The 11,182-nt window shown below is 43.3% G+C and overlaps 1 pseudogene; it reads right to left on the reverse strand.

The window, feature by feature from the left end:
- Positions 1-1,430: 1,430 nt before the first annotated feature.
- LOC148145392 (uncharacterized) lies at positions 1,431-10,889 on the reverse strand (annotated as a pseudogene).
- Positions 10,890-11,182: the final 293 nt, after the last annotated feature.

The raw sequence follows: 11,182 nt of genomic DNA on the forward strand, positions 1-11,182 counted from the left end.
AGCAGCAATACATACAGGGATAGGAATCAGCAGCAGTACACAGTGGGATACAAATCTGAAACAATACATACAGGGATAGGAATCAGCAGCAATACGCACAGGGATCGGAATCAGCAGCAATACATTCAGAGATAGGAATCAGCAGCAATACACACAGGGATAGGAATCAGCAGCAATACATACAGGGATAGGAATGAGCAGCAATACACACAGGAATAGGAATCAGCAGCAATACATACAGGGATAGGAATCAGCAGCAATACACACAGGGATAGGAATCAACAGCAATACATAGAGGGATAGGAATCAGCAGCAATACACACAGGGATAGGAATCAACAACAATACATAGAGGGATAGGAATCAGCAGCAATACACACAGGGATAGGAATCAATAGCAATACACACAGAGATAGAAATCAGCAGCAATACACACAGGGATAGAAATCAATAGCAATACACACAGAGATAGAAATCAGCAGCAATACACACAGGGATTGGAATCAGCAGCAATACACACAGGGATAGGAATCAGCAGCAATACATAGAGGGATAGGAATCAGCAGCAATACACACATGGATAGTAATCAACAGCAATACATAGAGGGATAGGAATCAGCAGCAATACACACAGGGATAGGAATCAACAGCAAGACACACAGGGGATAGGAATCAGCAGCAATACACACAGGGATAGGAATCAACAGCAATACACACAGGGGATAGGAATCAGCAGCAATACACACAGGGATAGGAATCAATAGCAATACACACAGAGATAGAAATCAGCAGCAATACACACAGGGATAGGAATCAATAGCAAGACCACACAGAGATAGAAATCAGCAGCAATACACACAGGGATAGGAATCAACAGCAAGACACACAGGGGATAGGATTCTTCAGCAATACACACAGGTATAGGAATCAATAGCAATACACACAGAGATAGAAATCAGCAGCAATACACACAGGGATAGGAATCAGCAGCAATACACACAGGGATAGGAATCAGCAGCAACACATGCAGGGATAGGAATCGGCAGCAATACACTTTTGGATAGGAATCAGCAGCAATACACACAGAAATAGGATTCAGCAGCAATACATACAGGGATAGGAATCAGCAGCAATACATACAGGGATAGGAATCAGCAGCAACACACACAGGGATAGGAATCAGAACCAAAATACACACGGATACGAATCAGCAGCAATACATACAGGGATAGGAATCAGCAGTAACACACACAGGGTGAGGAATCAGCACCAATTCACACAGGGATAGGAATCAGCAACAATACACACAGGGCTAGGAATCAGCAGCAATACACACAGGGATAGGAATAAGCAGCAATATACACAGGGATACGAAAGAGCAGCATTACATACATGGATAGGAATGAGCAGCAATACATACAGGGATAGGAATCAGCAGCTGTACACAGTGGGATACAAATCTGAAACAATACAAACAGGGATAGGAATCAGCAGCAATACGCACAGGGATCGGAATCAGCAGCAATACATTCAGAGATAGGAATCAGCAGCAATACACACAGGGATAGGAATCAGCAGCAATACATACAGGGATAGGAATGAGCAGCAATACACACAGGAATAGGAATCAGCAGCAATACATACAGGGATAGGAATCAGCAGCAATACACACAGGGATAGGAATCAACAGCAATACATAGAGGGATAGGAATCAGCAGCAATACACACAGGGATAGGAATCAACAACAATACATAGAGGGATAGGAATCAGCAGCAATACACACAGGGATAGGAATCAATAGCAATACACACAGAGATAGAAATCAGCAGCAATACACACAGGGATAGAAATCAATAGCAATACACACAGAGATAGAAATCAGCAGCAATACACACAGGGATTGGAATCAGCAGCAATACACACAGGGATAGGAATCAGTAGCAATACATAGAGGGATAGGAATCAGCAGCAATACACACATGGATAGTAATCAACAGCAATACATAGAGGGATAGGAATCAGCAGCAATACACACAGGGATAGGAATCAACAGCAATACACACAGGGGATAGGAATCAGCAGCAATACACACAGGGATAGGAATCAACAGCAAGACACACAGGGGATAGGAATCAGCAGCAATACACACAGGGATAGGAATCAATAGCAATACACACAGAGATAGAAATCAGCAGCAATACACACAGGGATAGGAATCAATAGCAAGACCACACAGAGATAGAAATCAGCAGCAATACACACAGGGATAGGAATCAACAGCAAGACACACAGGGGATAGGATTCTTCAGCAATACACACAGGTATAGGAATCAATAGCAATACACACAGAGATAGAAATCAGCAGCAAAACACACAGGGATAGAAATCAATAGCAATACATACAGGGATAGGAATCAATAGCAATACACGCAGTGATAGGAATCAGCAGCAATACACACAGGGATTGGAATCAGCAGCAATACACACAGGGATTGGAATCAGCAGCAATACACACAGTGATTGGAATCAGCAGCAATACACACAGGGATTGGAATCAGCAGCAATACACACAGGGATCGGAATCAGCAGCAATACACACAGGGATAGGAATCAGCAGTAATACACACAGGGATAGGAATCATTAGCAATACATACAGGGATAGGAATCAGCAGCAATACACACAGGGATAGAAATCAATAGCAATACACACAGGTATAGGAATCAGTAGCAATACATACAGGGATAGGAATCAGCAGCAATACACACAGGGATAGGAATCAGTAGCAATACATACAGGGATAGGAATCAGCAGCAATACACACAGGGATAGAAATCAGCAGCAATACACACAGGGATAGGAATCAGTAGCAATACATACAGGGATTGGAAACAGCAGCAATACACACAGGGATAGGAATCAATAGCAATACACAAAGGGATTAGAATCAGCAGCAATACACACAGGGATAGGAATCAGCAGCAATACACACAGGGATAGGAATCAGCAGCAATACACACAGGGATAGAAATCAAAAGCAATACACACAGGGATTGGAATCAGCAGCAATACACACAGGGATCGGAATCAGCAGCAATACACACAGGGATTGGAATCAGCAGCAAAACACACAGGGATTGGAATCAGCAGCAAGACACACAGGGATTGGAATCAGCAGCAATACACACAGGGATAGGAATCAGTAGCAATACACACAGGGATCGGAATCAACAGCAATACATACAGGGATAGGAATCAACAGCAATACATACAGGGATAGGAATCAACAGCAATCCACACAGGGATAGGAATTAGCAGCAACACATACAGGGATAGGAATCGACAGAAATTCACACAGGGATAGGAATCAACAGCAATACATAGAGGGATAGGAATCAATAGCAATACATACAGGGATAGGAATCAGCAGCAATACATACAGGGATAGGAATCAACAGCAATACATACAGGGATAGGAATCGACAGAAATTCACACAGGGATAGGAATCAACAGCAATACACACAGGGATCGGAATCAACAGCAAAACATACAGGGATAGGAATCAATAGCAATACATACAGGGATAGCAATCAACAGCAATACATACAGGTATAGGATTCAGCAGCAATACACACAGGGATAGGAATCAACAGCAATACATACAGAGATAGGAATCAGCAGCAATACATACAGGGATAGGAATCAACAGCAATACATACAGGGATAGGAATCAACAGCAATACATACAGGTATAGAATTCAGCAGCAATACACACAGGGATAGGAATCAGTAGCAATACATACAGGGATAGGAATCAGCAGCAATACACACAGGGATAGAAATCAACAGCAATACATACAGGTATAGAATTCAGCAGCAATACACACAGGGATAGGAATCAGCAGCAATACATACAGGGAAAGGAATCAGCATCAATACACACAGGGATAGGAATCAGCAGCAATACACACAGGGATAGGAATCAATAGCAATACATACAGGGATAGGAATGAGCAGCAATACACATAGGGATAGGAATCAGCAGCAATACATATAGGGATAGGAATCAGCAGCAATACACGCAGGGATAGGAATCAACAGCAATACATAGAGGGATAGGAATCAGCAGCAATACACACAGGGATAGGAATCAACAGCAATACATAGAGGGATAGGAATCAGCAGCAATACACACAGGGATAGGAATCAATAGCAATACACACAGAGATAGAAATCAGCAGCAATACACACAGGGATTGGAATCAGCAGCAATACACACGGGAATAGGAATCAGCAGCAATACATAGAGGGATAGGAATCAGCAGCAATACACACATGGATAGTAATCAACAGCAATACATAGAGGGATAGGAATCAGCAGCAATACACACAGGGATAGGAATCAACAGCAATACACACAGGGGATAGGAATCAGCAGCAATACACACAGGGATAGGAATCAATCGCAATACACACAGAGATAGAAATCAGCAGCAATACACACAGGGATAGGAATCAATAGCAATACACACAGAGATAGAAATCAGCAGCAATACACACAGGGATCGGAATCAACAGCAATACACACAGGGGATAGGAATCTTCAGCAAGACACACAGGTATAGGAATCAATGGCAATACACACAGAGATAGAAATCAGCAGCAATACACACAGGGATAGAAATCAATAGCAATACATACAGGGATAGGAATCAATAGCAATACACGCAGTGATAGGAATCAGCAGCAATACACACAGGGATTGGAATCAGCAGCAATACACACAGGGATTGGAATCAGCAGCAGTACACACAGGGATCGGAATCAGCAGCAATACACACAGGGATCGGAATCAGCAGCAATACACACAGGGATAGAAATCAATAGCAATACACACAGGGATTGGAATCAGCAGCAATACACACAGGGATCGGAATCAGCAGCAATACACACAGGGATAGAAATCAGTAGCAATACACACAGGGATTGGAATCAGCAGCAATACACACAGGGATTGGAATCAGCAGCAATACACACAGGGATTAGAATCAGCAGCAATACAAACAGGGATAGGAATCAGTAGCAATACATACAGGGATAGGAATCAACAGCAATACATACAGGGATAGGAATCAGCAATAATACACACAGGGATAGGAATCAGTAGCAATACATACAGGGATAGGAATCAGCAGCAATACACACAGGGATAGAAATCAATAGCAATACACACAGGTATAGGAATCAGTAGCAATACATACAGGGATAGGAATCAGCAGCAATACACACAGGGATAGGAATCAGTAGCAATACATACAGGGATAGGAATCAGCAGCAATACACACAGGGATAGAAATCAGCAGCAATACACACAGGGATAGGAATCAGTAGCAATACATACAGGGATTGGAATCAGCAGCAATACACACAGGGATAGGAATCAATAGCAATACACAAAGGGATTAGAATCAGCAGCAATACACACAGGGATAGGAATCAGCAGCAATACACACAGGGATAGGAATCAGCAGCAATACACACAGGGATAGAAATCAATAGCAATACAGACAGGGATTGGAATCAGCAGCAATACAAACAGGGATCGGAGTCAGCAGCAATACACACAGGGATTGGAATCAGCAGCAAAACACACAGGGATTGGAATCAGCAGCAAGACACAAAGGGATTGGAATCAGCAGCAATACACACAGGGATCGGAATCAGTAGCAATACACACAGGGATCGGAATCAACAGCAATACATACAGGGATAGGAATCAACAGCAATACATACAGGGATAGGAATCAACAGCAATCCACACAGGGATAGGAATCAGCAGCAATACATACAGGGATAGGAATCAATAGCAATACATACAGGGATAGGAATCAGCAGCAATACATACAGGGATAGGAATCAACAGCAATACATACAGGGATAGGAATCGACAGAAATTCACACAGGGATAGGAATCAACAGCAATACATACAGGGATAGGAATCAACAGCAATACATACAGGGATAGGAATCAATAGCAATACATACAGGGATAGGAATCAACAGCAATACATACAGGTATAGGATTCAGCAGCAATACACACAGGGATAGGAATCAACAGCAATACATACAGAGATAGGAATCAGCAGCAATACATACAGGGATAGGAATCAACAGCAATACATACAGGGATAGGAATCAACAGCAATACATACAGGTATAGGATTCAGCAGCAATACACACAGGGATAGGAATCAACAGCAATACATACAGAGATAGGAATCAGCAGCAATACATACAGGGATAGGAATCAACAGCAATACATACAGGGATAGGAATCAGCAGCAATACACACAGGGATAGGAATCAGCAGCAATACACACAGGGATAGGAATCAATAGCAATACATACAGGGATAGGAAAGAACACCAATATATGCAGGGATAGGAATCGGCAGCAATGCACACATTGATAGGAATCAGCAGCAATGCATACAGGGATAGGAATCTGCAGCAATACATACAGGGATAGGAATCAGCAACAATACATACAGGGATAGGAATCAATAGCAATACACACAGGGATAGGAAAGAACACCAATATATGCAGGGATAGGAATCGGCAGCAATGCACACATTGATAGGAATCAGCAGCAATGCATACAGGGATAGGAATCTGCAGCAATACATACAGGGATAGGAATCAGCAACAATACATACAGGGATAGGAATCAGTAGCAATACACACAGGGATAGGAATCAGTAGCAATACACACAGGGATAGGAATCAGCAGCAATACATTCAGGGATTGGAATCAGCAGCAATACACACAGGGATAGGAATCAGCATCAATACACACGGGGATAGGAGTCAGCAGCAATACACACAGGGATAGCAATCAGCAGCAATGCATACAGGGTTAGGAAGCAACAGCAATACACATTGGAATAGGAATCAGCAGCTATACATACAGGGATAGGATTCAGCAGCAATACACACAGGGATAGGAATCAGCAGCAATACACACAGGGATAGAAATCAATAGCAATACACACAGGGATTGGAATCAGCTGCAATACACACAGGGATCGAAATCAATAGCAATACACACAGGGATTGGAAGCAGCAGCAATACACACAGGGATCGGAATCAGCAGCAATACATGCAGGGATTGGAATCAGCAGCAATACACACAGGGATTGGAATCAGCAGCAAGACACACAGGGATAGAAATCAGCAGCAATACACACAGGGATAGGAATCAGTAGCAATACACACAGGGATCGGAATCAACAGCAATACATACAGGGATAGGAATCAACAGCCATCCACACAGGGATAGGAATCAGCAGCAATACATACAGGGATAGGAATCGACAGAAATTCACACAGGGATAGGAATCAACAGCAATACATACAGGGATAGGAATCAATAGCAATACATACAGGGATAGGAATCAGCAGCAATACATACAGGGATAGGAATCAAGAGCAATACATACAGGGATAGGAATCGACAGAAATTCACACAGGGATAGGAATCAACAGCAATACATACAGGGATAGGGATCAACAGCAATACATACAGGGATAGGAATCAATAGCAATACATACAGGGATAGGAATCAACAGCAATACATACAGGTATAGGATTCAGCAGCAATACACACAGGGATAGGAATCAACAGCAATACATACAGAGATAGGAATCAGCAGCAATACATACAGGGATAGGAATCAACAGCAATACATACAGGGATAGGAATCAGCAGCAATACATACAGGGATAGGAATCAACAGCAATACATACAGGGATAGGAATCGACAGAAATTCACACAGGGATAGGAATCAGCAGCAATACATACAGGGATAGGAATCAACAGCAATACATACAGGGAAAGGAATCAGCATCAATACACACAGGGATAGGAATCAACAGCAATACACACAGGGATAGGAATCAACAGCAATACATACAGAGATAGGAATCAGCAGCAATACATACAGGGATTGGAATCAGCAGCAATACACACAGGGATAGGAATCAACAGCAATACATACAGAGATAGGAATCAGCAGCAATACATACAGGGATAGGAATCAACAGCAATACATACAGGGATAGGAACCAACAGCAATACATACAGGGAAAGGAATCAGCATCAATACACACAGGGATAGGAATCAGCAGCAATACACACAGGGATAGGAATCAATAGCAATACATACAGGGATAGGAATCAGCAGCAATACACACAGGGATAGGAAAGAACACCAATATATGCAGGAATAGGAATCGGCAGCAATGCACACATTGATAGGAATCAGCAGCAATGCATACAGGGATAGGAATCAGCAGCAATACATACAGGGATAGGAATCAGCAGCAATACACACAGGGATAGGAAACAGCAGCAATACACACTGGGATAGGAATCAGCAACAATACATACAGGGATAGGAATCAGTAGCAATACACACAGGGATAGGAATCAGCAGCAATACACACAGGGATAGGAATCAACAGCAATACATACAGGGATAGGAATCAGCAACAATACACACAGGGATAGGAATCAGTAGCAATACACACAGGGATAGGAATCAGCAGCAATACATTCAGTGATAGGAATCAGCAGCAATACATACAGGGATAGGAATCAGTAGCAATACACACAGGGATAGGAATCAGCAGCAATACATTCAGTGATAGGAATCAGCAGCAATACACACAGGGATAGGAATCAGCAGCAATACATTCAGTGATAGGAATCAGCAGCAATACACACAGGGATAGGAGTCAGCAGCAATACACACAGGGATAGCAATCAGCAGCAATGCATACAGGGATAGGAAGCAACAGCAATACACATTGGAATAGGAATCAGCAGCTATACATACAGGGATAGGATTCTGCAGCAATACAGACAGGGAGACGAATCAGCAGTAATACACACAGGGAATAGGAATCAGCAGCAATACACACAGTGATACAAATCTAAAAATCACACAACACCAGATTATAATCCAACTGGTTTAATTGGAAGTACACTAGTTTTCGGAGCGACGCTCCTTCATCAGGTGATTGTGGAGGGCTTGATCGTAACAGAATTTATAGCAAAAATTTTCGGTGTGATGTAACTGAAATTATACATTGAAAAATTGATTGTCTGTTAAGCCTTTCATCTGTTAGAATACAGTGATAGTTTCACTTCTTTCATGTGTAAATCACAAAACCCTTTTTTTAAAGTTGCATTCTTGGGTTAGCTGTTAACAATGGTGATAGCTAGACAATATGTTGAAGGTGTTAGCCCCCTGTGTGCTCTGTCTATGCCATGATGTTTAGATTGATTCTAATCTAAAAAGTGAGATAACAGAGTTTTACATAAATTCATGCAGTTTTTGAGCTCTGAATTCTCCATGAATGTATGCAGTTTTTGAGCAAAGTGCAATGTGTCTCTGCAAGTACAAATTCACCACACAAAATATATGTGTGCATGTAGGTCTTTGTCTGTCTGTGTGTGTCTGTCTGGGATGGGGTGTGTCTGTGTGTGTGTGTGTAGTGAGTGCAGAGTGTCTTAAGTCTGTGAGGGGATGCATGTGTGAGTGTGGGAGTGTGTGTGTCTATAAGGGTGTGTGTGGGTGTCTGTGTGCACGTCTGCGTGTATGTGAGTCTGTGTGTGTGTAGGAATATCTGCGTGTAGTGCAATGGTGATCACCTGTAATGTGACATGAACCCAAGGTCCCGGTTGAGGCCCTCCCTATGGGTACTGAACTTAGCTATCAACCTCTGCTCGGCCACTTTCCTCTGCTGCCTGTCCCGAAGTCCACCTTGGAAGATGGTCACCCGAAGGTCCGAGGCTGAATGTCGTGGACCACTGAAGTGTTCCCCAACTGGTAGGGAACCCTCCTGTCTGTTGATTGTTGTGCGGTGCCCATTCATCCGTTGTCGTAGCCTTTGCTCGGTTTCCCCAATGTACCATGCCTCTGGGCATCCTTGCCTGCAACGTATAAGATAGACAACGTTGGCTGAGTTACATGAGTACCTTGCCATGTACAAGGTGGGAGGTGTTCACAGGCGTAATAGTGGTATCTATGTCCACAATCTGACACGTCTTGCAGCGTCCACCGTGACAGGGTGGTATGGACTTGTCCTGAGAGCCGGGCAGTTTGCTACGAACAATTATCTGTTTGAGGTTTGGTGGTTGTTTAAAGGCAAGTAGTGGAGGTGTGGGGAAGGTCTTGGTGAGGTACTCATCCTCATTGATAATGTGTTGCAGGTCACGAAGAACATGGCGTAATTTTTCAGCCCCTGGAAAGTACTGAACAACGAAGGGTACCCTGTCAGTTGCAGCACGTGTCTATCTCCTGAGGAGGTCATTACGGATCCTTGCTGTAGCACGTCCGAACTGGTGGTCAATGAGTTAAGCATCGTACCCCGTTGTTGTGAGGGCATCCTTGAGTACTTCCAGGTGTCTGTCATGTTCCTCCTCATCTGAGCAGATCCTGTGTATGCATAGGGCTTGTCCATAGGGAATGGCTGTTTTAATATGTTTTGGGTGGAAGCTGGAGAAGTGTAGCATTGTGAGGTTGTCTGTGGGTTTGCGGTAGAGTGTGGTGCTGAGGTGTCCGTCCTTGATGGAGACGCACGTATCCAAGAATGAGACAGACAGTTGAGAGTAGTCCATGGTGAGTTTGATGGTGGGATGAAACTTGTTGATGTCACTGTGTAGTTTTATCAGTGACTCCTCGCCATGGGTCCAGAGGAAGAAAATGTCATCAATGTACCTGGTGTACAATGTTGGTTGGAGATCCTGCAGAGAGAAGAAATCTTGTTCGAACCTGTGCATAAAAATGTTGGCATATTGGGGTGCAAATTTGGTCCCCATGGCTGTTCCGTGTATCTGGATGAAGAACTGGTTGCCAAAGGTGAAGACGTTGTGATCGAGGATAAAGCGGATGAGTTGTAGGATGGTGTTTGGAGACTGGCAGTTGTTGGTGTTGAGTACTGAGGCTGTTGCCACGATGCCATCCTTGTGGGGGATGCTGGTGTAGAGTGCGGAAACGTCCATTGTGACGAAGAATGTTCCCGGTTCGACTGGTCCATGGGTGCTGAATTTCTGTAAGAAATCCGTAGTGTCGCGACAGAAGCTGGGGATCCCCTGTACAATAGGTTTCAAGA

This window comes from Chiloscyllium plagiosum, unplaced genomic scaffold (genome assembly GCF_037043375.1).
Source record: "Chiloscyllium plagiosum isolate Xiang-an unplaced genomic scaffold, Cpla_swu_hap1 HiC_scaffold_24, whole genome shotgun sequence".
NCBI classification, from domain to species: Eukaryota; Metazoa; Chordata; class Chondrichthyes; order Orectolobiformes; family Hemiscylliidae; genus Chiloscyllium; species Chiloscyllium plagiosum.